Source organism: Protopterus annectens, chromosome 1.part1 (genome assembly GCF_019279795.1).
Source record: "Protopterus annectens isolate FY-2018-M chromosome 1.part1, PAN1.0, whole genome shotgun sequence".
Taxonomy (NCBI): Eukaryota; Metazoa; Chordata; order Ceratodontiformes; family Protopteridae; genus Protopterus; species Protopterus annectens.
The window spans coordinates 1182081458-1182100076 of NC_056726.1; positions in this window are offsets into that span (position 1 = coordinate 1182081458).

The following is an 18619-nucleotide window of genomic DNA, read 5'->3' on the forward strand; positions in this document are numbered from 1 at the left end:
AAGGCACTATGGGAGTGGACAACATCTTTGCCACTAATATAACCCTAGAGTGGACAGATGCAGGCCATCCTTGGCTAAGCAGCATGGTATGTAGATCTCATCTTTCCAGCCAAATATTGGTGTCAATTATTCCAGCTTATATTGCGGAATTATGATCATTGTAGAAAGTAGAATGCTGTTCAGTCATAGGGTCATACTTGCCTGGGACACATAGTTTGAGAGCTCCATCAGATCTGTCTTCATATAGTCCACAGAGATACATTCCAAGTCATTGGCATCCACATGTAGTATTATTTCAGCCTCAGACCATGATTTCTAATGTTGTATAGAGTTAGTAGGTTCCTCGTGGGAAAAATGCTGTTGCACTGATAACCCACTATAGAGTGAGTCCAAAGACAGGGTGAACAAAGCAACACTCAGCCCAGCTTTAAGCTCATCTGTCACACTTTAGGGCTTTGAAAACTTCTCAGTCTTGAATAAAAGACCCTGGGATGGCACAGCTCTGTACTGATTATAGCAGACTAGCTAGAGAGGGCTAGACTCAGATAAAGTCAGCTCTGTGACCTCAGAACATGTAGCATGTCACCAGTTTCTTAGTCCTATGAGCTACAAGTCAATGAATCCAGGTAGGTCAGATAGGTTCATAGGCAGTTACTAGGCTAATGGCCCCAGGGCCTTTAAAAGTCTAGCTATGTTATACCCATGTTCCCCTAACTGACCTTGATTAGATGGTCATTATTTATATAGTGAGTCTATGATCAACAACAACTACCCCTGTCCATGAGGGGCATAGGTCCCACCCCGGAGAGAATTTGCAGTCTCCCATCCAATTGTATAGGTTGTGCTTGAATAGAGTCATTGAGGAACTCTGCTTCATGTGAACTGGGAATTAATTCCAGACAATTGGCAATCTCTGGGAGATACATTTATCCTTGTAGCATGTTCTGTTAATGTCACAGGCTAGGTTGAAATCCTTGGAGTGAATGACTGTTGTCCCATTTGATTTGTGGATGTACAGCATTTCTGTTAGGGCAGGATCAGACACTCCTCTGTAGGCCAGAAACAAGTCACCTTTCAGCACACAATAATATACAGAGTACAGTGACAGCTCTTTCAGTCTGTCCACGTTGGTCATGTTTTGGAGGCCCTGAATTTTCTTCGTGAGAAACCTCTGTGGTCTCTTCAGCTGCTGCAGATGTCTGGTGAGTATATGTAAAAGGGAGAGCTGTACTCTATTAGTGGTCTGATGAGGGTAAAGTACAAAGGAGTTATAACATCTTTAGTCTTGGATGTGATGCCCTTACTTATGAGGTGCTCAATGCAGAAGGCTTTCCTTACCAATGTAGACACATGGTAATCAAAATTTAGATTGCTCTTAACCTGTGCTCCCAAATCATGCACCACTGGGTTTGAGCTTAAGGGGGTGCTGTCAATATTGTAATTTACATGGAATTCCTCTTTGCCAAAGGGGATAATAATGCACTTTTTTGAGTTTAGTTTTAGTCCATAGCTTTGGCACCAATCATTTGTCTGTGTTAGCACCTTTTGTAATATGTCACATCATTGGGATAGTCGATGACTGTGGCCAGTCTGCAATCATCAACAAAACTGGTATGCCACAGGCCATCTACTTTCACTGGGACTTCTGAGAAATAGATTCTAAACAGTAGTGGGTCCAGCACAGATCCTTGTGGTACTCCACTGGTAACTGGCCAAGTGGTACAGTTGGAATCTCCAATTTTGACCATATGCATTTGGTCAGTGAGCAAGTTATCTACCCATCTAGTGACATAAGGATTAACCCCAGCTGGGATTGTTTCTCAATGATTCTTGAGTGGAGGATTTTGCCAAAAGCCTTGGCTAAGTCAAGATAGGTGGTACTCTTTTGCCTTCATCCAGGGCTTTGGTGACATTCTCGAAGAAGTCCACCGAGTTTAATAAGCATGATCTACCCTTAACAATTCAAACAGGGTCAGGTCAAGAGTCTGAAGGTCGACTATGTCTTTGTTGATAAGGACCACGATGATTCTTTCCATGGCCTTGCAGATAAGGCTAGTTAGACTTATGGGTCTATACTTCTCAGGGTCGGTTGATGGGCATCCTTTGTGCAAGGGGATTATTGCTGCTGTTTTCTACTTTGCTGGAACAATGTCAGTGCTCAGCCTGTGGTTAAAAAGAGTGCAGAGTGGTTCCACTAGGTCTTGTTTTAGATGTTTTAGTACGCAGCGTAGAATGTTATTTGGTCCCACAGAGGCATGTTTTTGTCTTTGTGTTTAGACTTTCAGAACCTTTAGCTTTTACATATGGCGTAGGAAAGAACTTTAATTAGGGTACAGACAGAAGCAAGCAGCAGTTAGAACAGAAGTTAATGTATCAGTGGAGGCTGGGAAGGCTTGTAACAATGTAGCAGACACAAGAACAGGAGAAAGGTACTGGAATATAGCTTTAAGAAGGCAAATGTTAAGTAGAATAAGAGAAGGAAAACTGGAATCTTAACAGCTGTAAAAACACATAAATTCATACAGAAAGCAAGGGGAATCTGAGAGAAATCAGACCTTGTACTGCAAGAAGCAGCTCTTGTTCTTAATAATCTGTTACCGTAATAGTAAATAATTAATGATATATATACACAAACACACACACACACACATGTAATATATGGGTTCACTTCAATTCACTGTCTTTCATTTCACTGACACCATTTCACTGAAATTCATTTCACTGAAACTTCATTTCACTGAAAGTTCATTTCACTGACAACTATTATTAGCAATAAAATGGAATACTCCCCCTTCCCCACTGTAGTGCGACCCTGGAGTTAGAATATATAGTTAGGTGTGGCGCAGCCCCCAACTTCATTTCATATGATATTCTTAAGTTTTGATATAATATTGCTTACACCCCCCTAACTATATATTCTAACTCCAGTGTCGCACTACAGTGGGGAAGGGGGAATATTCCATTTACTTTGTAATAATACTTGTCAGTGAAATGAACTTTCAGTGAAATGAAGTTTCAGTGAAATGAATTTCAGTGAAATGGTGTCAGTGAAATGAAAGTCAGTGAATTGAACGTTCAGTGAATTGAAGTGAACCCATATATATATATATATATATATATATATATATATATATATATATATATATATATATATATGTATACACACACACACACACACACACACACACACACACACACACACACAAACACACACATATATATATATATATATATATATATATATATATATATATATATATATATATAGATTTGATGAATATGCTTCACCTCAAAAAATCTAGATCCCTCAGAACCACAAGGGCGGGAGACTTAAACCTTGACACAGTTATAAATAGAACGTGCTGGAGGGACAGATTCATCACCCAGAGACTCCCTATGCTGTGGAACAAATCCCGGTACATGTGAGGCAGAGCACCTCGCTGGCCTTGTTCAAGAGGAATCTTGACCAATGGATGGGAGATCGCAGATATACCCCAGGGATTACTTCAGTTCACTGCTTGACAGAGGCACAGAAAAATGATAGGCATAGTTTTTGTTCAAACTAAAGGGGTGGCGAAAGCCACATAACTATGGGCTAGGCTTATAAATGCCCTTGGGCAGATAGCCTAGTATGAACCTATGAACCTATGAACCTATATATACCTGATAAAAAAATAAAATGAACAAATTGAATTGCTATGAGAGCAAATAATGCTGGTAGGTAGATTATATTAGCAGGATGAAGAATAAATATAAATATATGTTTTAAACAGAGGTTATGTATGAGAAGACTGTTCTGATCAAACCAGGAAATATACTACATAATATGATTAATATTCTCAACAGTGACTCAATTAAATGCTAGCTGCCCTTAAGTTACCTGTTCTTAGCACTCATAATACTGCAAGCCTTTCAATGGACACAGTCTGTCTTTGGTGAACTAATAACACTGCTTATTAATCTACACTTAGTCAACTGTAAAGTGAGCGAGATTTAAAATTATTATGCTCACTTCACCAGTGTTGTACTCTATAATCACCACTTGTTATTGGAAATCTAAACCGGTGTGGTTTCTGTTTGTACACCAGCATGGGTTCAGTTTGAGTGGGCTTTTATCTTTTCTTCATTGCTCTGTGATAATGAATGTAATATATGTGTGTGTATAAATATATATATATGTGTGTGTGTGTGTGTGTGTGTGTGTGTGGTGTGTGGTGTGTGTGTGTGTGTGTGTGTGTGTGTGTGTGTGTGTGTGTGTGTGTGTGTGTGTGTGTGTGTGTGTGTGTGTGTGTGTGCATATATGTATAATCATATACATATGCATACACACACACACACACATATATATATATATATATATATATATATATATATATATGTATATATATATATATATATATATATATATATATATATATATATATACATACACACATGCATGTATCCCTATCAGAAGCTCGAGTTTTCAGAATTTCCAAATTCATATGGTCTTTTTTTTCTTTGCTTCTAAACCTCTACTGCTGTCGTGTGCACAAGCTGACCAGATCCCTGGTACCAATATTAAGGTTTTACAAACCCTAACCAACTAAAAGAAGAATATCCACTCACCTTGAGTTCTGACTTCTGTGGAATCCTCTCCAGCAACTGTGCTATTAAATCAAAGCAAAGTATGTGTTAAGTATATAACATTTAACCTGTCCTCCTAGCGTACTAATTTTCCATCCTAACCATCGCATATCATCTACTCAGAGGTAATCTCTGCCTAACATACAAAGCTATGTCAAACCCAGAGCTGTTGGACATGCTTCACTTAAAGAAATCCCAATCCCTCTGAGCTACACGCTCTAGGGACCTAAACATTGTCACCACAATAAACCGAACATGCTGGGTGGATAGATTCCTGTCCCAGTGACTCCCCATACTCTGGAACAGACTACCTATCTATATCAAACAAAGCTCCTCATTATCACTCTTCAAGAAAAATCTTGATGATTGGATGGGAAATAGGAAATTCACCCCAGGTATCACCTCTGTGGCTCTGTTCGACATTGGCACAGGAAAATAATTTTCTTGGGTGGCAAAAGCCAGGATACCTTTTTGGCTGGTGTTGTATAGGCCCCAGGGCTGATAGCCTAGTACCTACCTATGAACCTAGAACCTACTAGTGTGTTATGATATTGTAAGGTACCTGGTCAGCTGACTTTCTACACCTTCTACTCACACTGTCTAATCCAGCCACACAGCCTCTCACTCACCTAACCCTGACCCAGTAACTCCCTTCTCCCTCCTCTATCCCCCCACTCAGCTCCCTAGCCTCACTCATAGCTTAGTGACCATATTCCCCCCTCCCTAGTCTTGTGTCCAGCATATTTTACTGTATTGTATTGTACCCTCACCCAGATCTAACCTCCTAAAGCAGCACATTGATCAATTAGATATTAGCCTCTGTCCTTAAATGGCTGCATTTCTCAAAGACAAAGACCTTACAGTATACTCCAGTAACTATGTATATCCAGATAGCTTTGTAATTAATAACAATCGCAATTCTTAAACACTGCTACTGTTTTGTTTTTCGTATCTCTAAACTGGATGTACTGGTGATGTACATGCTCTAATTATACCAGCAGAACATATTCTATTAGCTTGCTAAGATCTTAATACACACTCTTAAATTGTATTAAAATGTATTACATGTATACTGAGCTAATATCTGCTAGAATATTTAACATTCCACCTAATGTGTTGTGCCTATATTACACAGGCACCCCACCATGTTAACTTGTTGCTGTACCATTGCCTATCCGAGCTGAAATTTAAGAGACTGTTAGCATTGATGTGAATTACTCTGGCATTCTACTTTGTTAACTAGTTGCTTAATCACTGCCTAGTTGAGCAGAAACTTATGAGCCTGTTATCACCGTTGTAATTAGTACTATTTTTACAGTAACACGTCTTCTCAAACCAGTGATTGTAATAAGCTATTTGTTGCAAAAGCATTGTAAGATATACTATTCTAATTGCTTATCTCCTCACCTACTCCTAAGTCTCCATTACTTGGTCTCCTTTTTGTCTGATTATCCTTACATCTCCCTCTTTCATATGTAATAGTCTTACAATCACCACTACTCTCCTACTTACCCTCGTTCCTACTTTATTTTTCCACTCAGGAACCCTCGAACTGTCCTTACTACCGTCTTCTTGCATGTAACTATCTCCCTTACTTACTATCCCTATATTTCCTCCCCCCTCCTCACTACTGCCTTGTTTCCACAGACATAGTCTTAAGTCACCTCACCATTTTACTCTTTTTCATCTTTATTTTACAGGTCCCTGGTACCAATATTAAGGTTTAACAAACCCGAGCCAACTAAAAGAAGAATATCCACTACCCTTGAGTTCTGACTTCTGTGGAATCCTCTCCAGCAACTGTGCTATTAAATCAAAGCAAAGTATGTGTTAAGTATATAACATTTAACCAGTCCTCCTAGCCTACTAGTGTGTTATGATATTGTACCTGGTCAGCTGCAACACATCTCTGCATACCCCACCTCTCACCTAAGTTCTCTACTTGTCCTCCTACCTCCCTAGTCACTTGCCCAGCCATGTTCTCTGTTAGCTCCTTATCTCTCCACTGAAGCTACTACTGGTTTAGCCCTTACCTTTTATTACTTGCTGTACCCTCTCCTCACACTGTCTTCTTCAGCCACACAGCCTCTCACTCACCTAACCCTGACCCAGTAACTCCCTTCTCCCTCCTCTATCTCCCCACTCAGCTCTCTAGCCTCACTCACAGCTTAGTGACCATATTTCCCCCTCCCTAGTCTTGTGTCCAGCTTTGTGTATGCTAAACCCTCCTCCATAGCCTTGTGCATAAAAAAGAGAAAATAAGAAGACTTATTCCTAGATACAAAATAGCTCTGTCCTGCTGAAAAGCCATTCACTGATTGTTTTATTCTATGACTGTGCCGCTTCCACGACGGTGCTAACCCACTCTGTTCGCCCTCGCTACTGCTTGGGCTCACTTCGCTCTCCTACCCTACCCCCATTCTCACCCACCCCTATATCACTCAAACTTATAGTTAAACACCACACCCACCAGCAATTCACACCTTCCCAATTATCTTATTATACCCCACCAATCAAGTACAACATAAACTATAACCACCACACCCATAATAACACACCCAAGCATATCATCTAGTACACTGGTATACTCCCTAAATAAAAATTATCCTCACCAAATCTAAAAACATGTACAGCTAGAAAAAAACCCTTTTACTAAAATACTACTTTACCCATCAACTATCTCCATCCTACTTCTGCTCTCCATTCTTTCTTCCTACCACACCCAACAACATATCACTTTACCACCCCCATGGCAAACTGAACCCATAGCTAACCACACACTACTAAAGAACTTTCCTATAACAATCCCCAGCACTACATCCTTTCAAACACCATCCCTCTTTTACAAGTTATAAGTAAAAACAAACCTTCACACAAGCTATCTAAAATTCTTGATAAACTAGCCAAACTCTATCTAAACCTACTGCAAAAACTCTCCTACTGTGGAGACATACACCCAAACCCTGGGCCCATCCCAACAGAAAAAGCTGAAATACAGTTACCGAATCCTCCCTACTACAAACCCAAATCATCTCTCCTCTTTCTAAATGTAAACGTAAGAAGTTTACTGAACAAAATGCATGACCTGCATGGCTTATTAGCCTTGTATAAACCTGACATAGTGGTATTAACAGAAACATGGCTCAAACCTGATCACCACAACAATGAGATCATAGCCCCAGGTTATGATATCCTACATAGAGACAGAACAGGGAAAAAGGGTGGAGGTGTAGCAATACTATTTCAAAACACCTCACCCTAGAACTAGTTGATTATAATACCCAAGAAATCAACGAAACCGAACTTATCCTTGCCAAATTTAAACTAAACACCAACAAACAAATAATCATTGCAGGTGCCTACCTCTCACCAGGTAATAGCATTCCTATAATAGAAAACCTGTTAAATTGGTTCTCACACTCCCTCCCTTACAAAACCATACTACTAGGTGACTTTAACATAGACTGGGTCAACTGCTCCAACCACTATCCTTCAGATCACATCAACCTTCATGGGTTCACCCAAATAATAAATACCCCCACTAGGACTGACAAAACAACCAGACGTCAATACATTTTGGATTGGATTCTGGTATCCCACACCACTCTTGTACAACAATCAGGCTGTTTCCATGACAGTCTAAGTGGCCATCAACCTACCTACCTAATCAAGAACAGAACCCACCATCTGCCCAACCTACCTATCCTCAGAGTAATGCGTAATAAAAGAAACTTCATAGCCAATGACTTTAATAAGGCACTAAGTTGTTGCAATTGGTTCCCCCTCAAGCAGCTACCTTTCGATGAAGCATTACAGTATTTTAACTCAACATTCCTACTAATCTTAGACTATCATGCACCCTACAGAACTATTAGGCCAAAAACCTACCACTCCCCATGGCTTACCAAAGATACAAAAAATACAATGAAAGAAAGGGACAAAATCTGGAGAGCATCTCACAAAGATAAAAATACTACTCCAAAGCAAAAGTACATAGAGCTACATAATAAAGCCAAGAGGCTAACTAAGCTTGACAAGTCCAACTACTATAAAAACCTACAAGATAAATATACCTATAACCCCCCAAAATTCTGGGTCTCCATAAATAGATTACTTCACCATGGGAAAGCGTCCTCCCCTACTCCTGAGTTGCCAAACAACCAAGAGAATATCCCTACACAATTTAATAAATTATTTACAGAAACAGTACAAAATCTAGCTAATACAAAAAAAAAATGGCACTCCAATACAGTCATCCACTACAACCAACAGTAATGCAAAAAACAACACCTGTAGCTTTTCCCTGCAGCCAGTGTCCACTAAAATGATTTCAAACCTCCTTAAGAAGCTAAAACCAACCACACTAGCAGTCAATAAACTGCCTGCAGATTTCCTTCAAATATCAGCAGAGACCATATCATACCCAGTGTCAATTCTCATAAATAGGTCAGTTTCAGAACACAAAGTTCCTACCTTATGGAAAACATCCCAAATTGTTCCTTTGCACAAAGGAGGTAACTCCTAAGAGCTGACCAACTATTGCCCTATAGCCATACTATCACCCTTATCAAAAATTTTAGAAAGAATTTTTCACTTGCAACTAATGCAGTATCTCCAACAAAACAAATTACTATCCAATTCCCAACATGGCTTTAGACCCTCCCATAGTACCACCACCACTCTTGTATCTTACACCAATACAGTCAACCATTACAGAAACAAAGGTCTTTTCGTATTATCCATTTTCCTGGACTTATCAAAAGCCTTTGACATGGTTAATCACAATATGCTCCTCAATGCTCTATCGAGACTAAACATATGCTCCTCCACTATACTATGGTTCAGCAGCTACCTATCAGAACGTCAACAAACAGTCCTCTGGCAAGAAAACCTGTCACCCCTCTTACCAGTATCCATAGGAGTCCCTCAAGTATCAATCCTTGGCCCACTGTTGTTCTCTCTTTTCACTAATGACATCTCCTCTTTCCTGCCCACTGCCTCAATAGTACAATATGCTGATGACACCACCATAATATGTGCTGACCCCAGCATAATGGAACTACATACCCTTACCCAAAAATAACTTTACTCTAGCTGAAACTTGGTTTTCTTACATAAAACTACTTCTCAATCCCAAGAAAACAAAACTAATCCTATTTACCCTGGCAGATCATCTAACATAAACTACAGCCTCATCATAAACTCAAAAAATAATATTCAAATCACACCAACCAACCACACAAAACTACTAGGAGTCAAGATTGATAATCACCTGAAATTTGATATCCACATAGTACAAACCATCAAAAAGGTGAACAGAAAATTAGGACTCCTCAATAGAAACAAAAAGTTCATAACTAAACAAACCAAAGCTACTATTGCTAAAACCCACCTCCTCTCCATCCTTCTATATGTCTCCCTTGTCCTAACTAATCTTCACCTTACTGAACTTCGTGAACTGGAATTGTGTTACAACAAGATTGCCAAGTTTGCTACAGACTCCACAAATAGGTCCCATCATTATCATTCACTAATAGGTCCCATCATTGTCATTCACTAATAGGTGCCATCATTGACATTCCCTAATAGGTCCCATCATTGTCATTCACTAATAGGTCCCATCATTGTCATTCCCTAATAGGTCCCATCATTGTCATTCACTAATAGGTGCCATCATTGTCATTCGCCAATAGATGCCATCATTGTCAATCTCTAAAAGGTCCCATCATTGTCATTCCCTAATAGGTGCCACCATTGTCATTCACTAATAGGTGCCATCATTGTCATTCCCTAATAGGTCCCATCAATGTCATTCACTAATAGGTGCCATCATTGTCATTCACTAATAGGTCCCATCATTGTCATTCCCTAATAGGTCCCATCATTGTCATTCACTAATAGGACCCATCATTGTCATTCCCTAATAGGTCTCATAATTATCATTCACTAATAGGTCCCATCATTGTCATTCTCTAATAGGTCCCATCATTGTCGTTCACTAATAGGTCCCATCATTGTTGTTCACTAATAGGTGCCATCATTGTCATTCTCTAATAGGTGCCATCACTGTCATTCCCTAATAGGTCCTATCATTGTCATTCTCTAATAGGTCCCATCATTGTCATTCACTAATAGGTCCCATCATTGGCGTTCACTAATAGGTGCCATAATTGTCATTCTGTAATAGGTCCCATCATTGTCATTCCCTAATAGGTGCCATTATTGTTATTCCCTAATAGGTGCGATCATTGTCATTCTCTAATAGGTCCCATCATTGTCATTCACTAATAGGTCCCATCATTGCCATTCCCTAATAGGTCCCATCATTGTCATTCACTAATAGGTCCCATCATTGTCATTCCCTAATAGGTGCCATCATTGTCATTCCCTAATAGGTCCCATCATTGTCATTCACTAATAGGTGCCATCATTGTCATTCCCTAATAGGTCCCATCATTGTCATTCACTAATAGGTCCCATCATTGTGATTCCCTAATAGGTCCCATCATTGTCATTCACTAATAGGTCCCATCATTGTCATTCCCTAATAGGTGCCATCATTGTCATTCACTAATAGGTGCCATCATTGCAATTCATAAATAGGTCCCATCACTGTCATTCCCTAATAGGTCCCATCATTGTCATTCACTAATAGGTGCCATCATTGTCATTCACTAGTAGGTCCCATCATTGTCATTCACTAATAGGTCCCATCATTGTCATTCCCTAATAGGTCCCATCATTGTAATTCAATAATAGGTCCCATCATTGTCATTCCCTAATAGGTCCCATCATTGTCATTCACTAATAGGTGCCTTCATTGTCATTCCCTAATAGGTCCCATCATTGTCATTCACTAATAGGTCCCATCATTGTCATTCTCTAATAGGTCCCATCATTGTCATTCACTAATAGGTCCTATCATTGTCATTCCCTAACAGGTCCCATCATTGTCATTCCCTAATAGGTGCCATCATTGTCATTCACTAATAGGTCCCATCATTGTCATTCCCTAATAGGTCCCACCATTGTCATTCATTAATAGGTGCCATCATTATCATTCTCTAATAGGTCCCATCATTGTCATTCCCTAATAGGTCCCATCATTGTCATTCACTAATAGGTGCCATCATTGTCATTCAATAATATGTCCCATCATTGTCATTCCCTAATAGGTCTCATCATTGTCATTCACTAATAGGTGCCATCATTGTCATTCACTAATAGGTCCCATCACTGTCATTCACTAATAGGTGCCATCATTGTCATTCACTAATAGGTCCCATCATTGTCATTCACTAATAGGTGCCATCATTGTCATTCCCTAATAGATCCTATCATTGTCATTCACTAATAGGTGCCATCATTGTCATTCACTAATAGGTCCCATCATTGTCATTCCCTAATAGGTCCCATCAATGCCGTTCACTAATAGTTCCCATCAATGTCATTCCCTAATAGGTCCCATCATTGTCATTCACTATGTGCCATCATTGTCATTCCCTAATAGGTGCCATCATTGTCATTCTCTAATACGTCCCATCATTGTCATTCACTAATAGGTCCCATCATTGTCATTCCCTAATAGGTGCCATCATTGTCATTCACTAATAGGTGCCATCATTGTCATTCCCTAATAGGTCCAATCATTGTCATTCAATAATAGGTCCCATCATTGTCATTCCCTAATAGGTCTCATCATTGTCATTCACTAATAGGTCCCATCATTGTCATTCACTAATAGGTCCCATCATTGGCGTTCACTAATAGGTGCCATCATTGTCATTCCAAAATAGGTCCCATCATTGTCATTCCCTAATAGGTGCCATCATTGTCATTCCCTAATAGGTCCCATCATTGTCATTCCCTAATAGGTCCCATCATTGTCATTCTCTAATAGGTGCCATCATTGTCATTCCGTAATAGGTGCCATCATTGCCATTCCCTAATAGGTCCCATCATTGTCATTCACTAATAGGTGCCATCATTGTCATTCCCTAATAGGTGCCATCATTGTCATTCCCTAATAGGTCCCATCATTGTCACTCACTAATAGGTGCCATCATTGTCATTCACTAATAGGTCCCATCATTGTCATTCCCTAATAGGTCCCATCATTGTCATTCACTAATAGGGCCCATCATTGTGATTCCCTAATAGGTCCCATCATTGTCATTCACTAATAGGTCCCATCATTGTCATTACCTAATAGGTCCCATCATTGTCATTCACTAAGAGGTGCCATCATTGCAGTTCACAAATAGGTCCCATCATTGTCATTCACTAATAGGTGCCATCATTGTCATTCCCTAATAGGTGCCATCATTGTCATTCCCTAATAGGTCCCATCATTGTCACTCACTAATAGGTGCCATCATTGTCATTCACTAATAGGTCCCATCATTGTCATTCCCTAATAGGTCCCATCATTGTCATTCACTAATAGGGCCCATCATTGTGATTCCCTAATAGGTCCCATCATTGTCATTCACTAATAGGTCCCATCATTGTCATTACCTAATAGGTCCCATCATTGTCATTCACTAAGAGGTGCCATCATTGCAGTTCACTAATAGGTCCCATCATTGTCATTCTCTAATAGGTCCCATCATTGTCATTCACTAATAGGTCCCATCATTGTCATTCTCTAATAGGTCCCATCATTGTCATTTCCTAATAGGTCCCATCATTGTCATTCCCTAATAGGTCCCATGATTGTCATTCACTAATAGGTCCCATCATTGTCATTCACTAATAGGTGCCATCATTGTCAATCCCTAATAGGTCACATCATTGTCATTCACTAAGAGGTCCCATCATTGTCATTCTCTAATAGGTCCCATCATTGTCATTCCCTAATAGGTGCCATCATTGTCATTCCCTAATAGGTCCCATCATTGTCATTCACTAATAGGTGCCATCATTGTCATTCACTAATAGGTGCCATCATTGTCATTCCCTAACAGGTCCCGTCATTGTCATTCACTAATAGGTGCCATCATTGTCATTCAATAATATGTCCCATCATTGTCATTCCCTAATAGGTCCCATCATTGTCATTCACTAATAGGCGCCATCATTGTCATTCGCTAATAGGTCCCATCATTGTCATTCACTAATAGGTGCCATCATTGTCATTCCCTAATAGGTGCCATCATTGTCATTCCCTAATAGGTCCCATCATTGCCATTACCTAGTAGGTCCCATCATTGTCATTCACTAATAGGTGCCATCATTGTCATTCCCTAATATGTCCCATCATTGTCATTCCCTAATAGGTCCCATCATTGTCATTCCCTAATAGGTCCCATCATTGTCATTCTCTAATAGGTCCCATCATTGTCATTCACTAATAGGTCCCATCATTGTCGTTCACTAATAGTTGCCATCATTGTCATTCTCTAATAGGTCCCATCATTGTCATTCCCTAATAGGTCCCATCTTTGTCATTCACTAATAGGTCCCATCATTGTCGTTCACTAATAGGTCCCGTCATTGTCGTTCACTAATAGGTGCCATCATTGTCATTCCCTAATAGGTCCCATCATTGTCATTCTCTAATAGGTCCCATCATTGTCATTCACTAATAGGTCCCATCATTGTCGTTCACTAATAGGTCCCATCATTGTCATTCACTAATAGGTGCCATCATTGTCATTCCATAATAGGTCCCATCATTGTAGTTCACTAATAGGTGCCATCATTGTCATTCCCTAATAGGTCCCATCATTGTCATTACCTAATAGGTCCCATCATTGTCATTCACTAATAGGTGCCATCATTGTCATTCCATAATAGGTCCCATCATTGTCATTCTCTAATAGGTCCCATCATTGTCATTCACTAATAGGTCCCATCATTGTTGTTCACTAATAGGTGCCATCATTGTCATTCCCTAATAGGTCCCATCATTGTCATTCACTAATAGGTCCCATCATTGTCGTTCACTAATAGGTCCCATCATTGTCGTTCCCTAATAGGTCCCATCATTGTCATTCCCTAATAGGTCCCATCATTGGCATTCACTACTAGGTGCCATCATTGTCATTTACTATGTGCCATCATTGTCATTCCCTAATAGGTCCCATCATTGTCATTCTCTAATAGATCGCATCATTGTCATTCACTAATAGGTGCCATCATTGTCATTCCCTAATAGGTGCCATCATTGTCATTCACTAATAGGTCCCATCATTGTCATTCCCTAATAGGTCCCATCATTGTCATTCTCTAATAGGTCCCATCACTGTCATTCACTAATAGGTCCCATCATTGTCGTTCACTAATAGTTGCCATCATTGTCATTCTCTAATAGGTCCCATCATTGTCATTCCCTAATAGGTCCCATCATTGTCATTCACTAATAGGTGCCATCATTGTCATTCCCTAATAGGTGCCATCATTGTCATTCCCTAATAGGTCCCATCATTGCCATTACCTAGTAGGTCCCATCATTGTCATTCACTAATAGGTGCCATCATTGTCATTCACTAGTAGGTCCCATCATTGTCATTCACTAATAGGTCCCATCATTGTCATTCCCTAATAGGTCCCATCATTGTCATTCACTAATATGTCCCATCATTGTCATTCCCTAATAGGTCCCATCATTGTCATTTTCTAATAGGTGCCATCATTGTCATTCCCTAATAGTTCCCATCATTGTCATTCCCTAATAGGTCCCATCATTGTCATTCTCTAATAGGTCCCATCATTGTCATTCACTAATAGGTCCTATCATTGTCATTCCCTAACAGGTCCCATCATTGTCATTCCCTAATAGATGCCATCATTGTCATTCACTAATAGGTCCCATCATTGTCATTCCCTAATAGGTCCCACCATTGTCATTCATTAATAGGTGCCATCATTATCATTCTCTAATAGGTCCCATCATTGTCATTCCCTAATAGGTCCCATCATTGTCATTCACTAATAGGTGCCATCATTGTCATTCAATAATATGTCCCATCATTGTCATTCCCTAATAGGTCTCATCATTGTCATTCACTAATAGGTGCCATCATTGTCATTCACTAATAGGTCCCATCACTGTCATTCACTAATAGGTGCCATCATTGTCATTCACTAATAGGTCCCATCATTGTCATTCACTAATAGGTGCCATCATTGTCATTCACTAATAGGTCCCTTCATTGTCATTCACTAATAGGTGCCATCATTGTCATTCACTAATAGGTCCACTCATTGTCATTCCCTAATAGGTCCCATCAATGCCGTTCACTAATAGTTCCCATCAATGTCATTCCCTAATAGGTCCCATCATTGTCATTCACTATGTGCCATCATTGTCATTCCCTAATAGGTGCCATCATTGTCATTCTCTAATACGTCCCATCATTGTCATTCACTAATAGGTCCCATCATTGTCATTCCCTAATAGGTGCCATCATTGTCATTCACTAATAGGTGCCATCATTGTCATTCCCTAATAGGTCCAATCATTGTCATTCAATAATAGGTCCCATCATTGTCATTCCCTAATAGGTCTCATCATTGTCATTCACTAATAGGTCCCATCATTGTCATTCACTAATAGGTCCCATCATTGGCGTTCACTAATAGGTGCCATCATTGTCATTCCAAAATAGGTCCCATCATTGTCATTCCCTAATAGGTGCCATCATTGTCATTCCCTAATAGGTCCCATCATTGTCATTCCCTAATAGGTCCCATCATTGTCATTCACTAATAGGTGCCATCATTGTCATTCCCTAATAGGTGCCATCATTGTCATTCCCTAATAGGTCCCATCATTGTCATTCACTAATAGGTGCCATCATTGTCATTCACTAATAGGTGCCATCATTGTCATTCCCTAATAGGTCCCATCATTGTCATTCACTAATAGGTGCCATCATTGTCATTCACTAATAGGTCCCATCATTGTCATTCCCTAATAGGTCCCATCATTGTCATTCACTAATAGGTCCCATCATTGTCATTCCCTAATAGGTCCCATCATTGTCATTCACTAATAGGTCCCATCATTGTCATTCCCTAATAGGTCCCATCATTGTCATTCACTAATAGGTCCCATCATTGTCATTCACTAATAGGTCCCATCATTGTCATTCACTAATAGGTGCCATCATTGTCATTCCCTAATAGGTCCCATCATTGTCATTCACTAATAGGTCCCATCATTGTCATTCACTAATAGGTAACATCATTGTCATTCACTAACAGGTCCCATCACTGTCATTCACTAATAGGTCCCATCATTGTCATTCACTAATAGGTCCCATCATTGTCATTCCCTAATAGGTCCCATCATTGTCATTCACTAATAGGTCCCATCATTGTCATTCTCTAATAGGTCCCATCATTGTCATTTTCTAATAGGTCCCATCATTGTCATTCACTAATAGGTCCCATCATTGTCATTCTCTAATAGGTGCCATCATTGTCATTCATTAATAGGTGCCATCATTGTCATTCACTAAAAGGTCCCATCATTGTCATTCACTAATAGGTGCCATCATTGTCATTCACAAATAGGTCCCATCATTGTCATTCACTAATAGGTGCCGTCATTGTCATTCACTAATAGGTCCCATCATTGTCATTCGCTAATAGGTGTCATCATTGTCATTCACTAATAGGTCCCATCATTGTCATTCACTAATAGGTCCCATCATTGTCATTCACTAATAGGTGCCATCATTGTCATTCCCTAATAGGTCCCATCATTGTCATTCACTAATAGGTCCCATCATTGTCATTCACTAATAGGTGCCATCATTGTCATTCACTAATAGGTGCCATCATTGTCATTCCATAATAGGTGCCATCATTGTCATTCCCTAGGAATTGCCATCATTGCCCTTCACTAATAGGTGCCATCATTGTCATTCCCTAATAGGTCCCATCATTGTCATTCACTAATAGGTCCCATCATTGTCATTCCCTAATAGGTCCCATCATTGTCATTCTCTAATAGGTCCCATCATTGTCATTCACTAATAGGTCCCATCATTGTCATTCACTAATAGGTGCCATCATTGTCATTCCCTAATAGGTCCCATCATTGTCATTCACTAATAGGTCCCATCATTGTCATTCACTAATAGGTCCCATCATTGTCATTCCCTAATAGGTCCCATCATTGTCATTCACTAATAGGTCCCATCATTGTCGTTCACTAATAGGTCCCGTCATTGTCATTACCTAATAGGTCCCATCATTGTCATTCACTAATAGGTCCCATCATTGTCATTCACTAATAGGTGCCATCATTGTCATTCCCTAATAGGTCCCATCATTGTCATTCACTAATAGGTCCCATCATTGTCATTCTCTAATAGGTCCCATCATTGTCATTCCCTAATAGGTCCCATCATTGTCATTCACTAATAGGTGCCATCATTGTCATTCACTAATAGGTCCCATCATTGTCATTCCCTAATAGGTCCCATCATTGTCATTCACTAATAGGTCCCATCATTGTCATTCACTAATAGGTCCCATCATTGTCATTCACTAATAGGTCCCATCATTGTCATTCCCTAATAGGTCCCATCATTGTCATTTTCTAATAGATCCCATCATTGTCATTCACTAATAGGTGCCATCATTGTCATTCTCTAATAGGTCCCATCATTGTCATTCACTAATAGGTCCCATCATTGTCGTTCACTAATAGGTGCCATCATTGTCATTCCCTAATAGGTCCCATCATTGTCATTCACTAATAGGTCCCATCATTGTCATTCACTAATAGGTGCCATCATTGTCATTCCCTAATAGGTCCCATCATTGTCATTCACTAATAGGTCCCATCATTGTCATTCACTAATAGGTGCCATCATTGTCATTCCCTAATAGGTCCCATCATTGTCATTCACTAATAGGTCCCATCATTGTCATTCACTAATAGGTGCCATCATTGTCATTCCCTAATAGGTCCCATCATTGTCATTCACTAATAGGTCCCATCATTGTCATTCACTAATAGGTCCCATCATTGTCA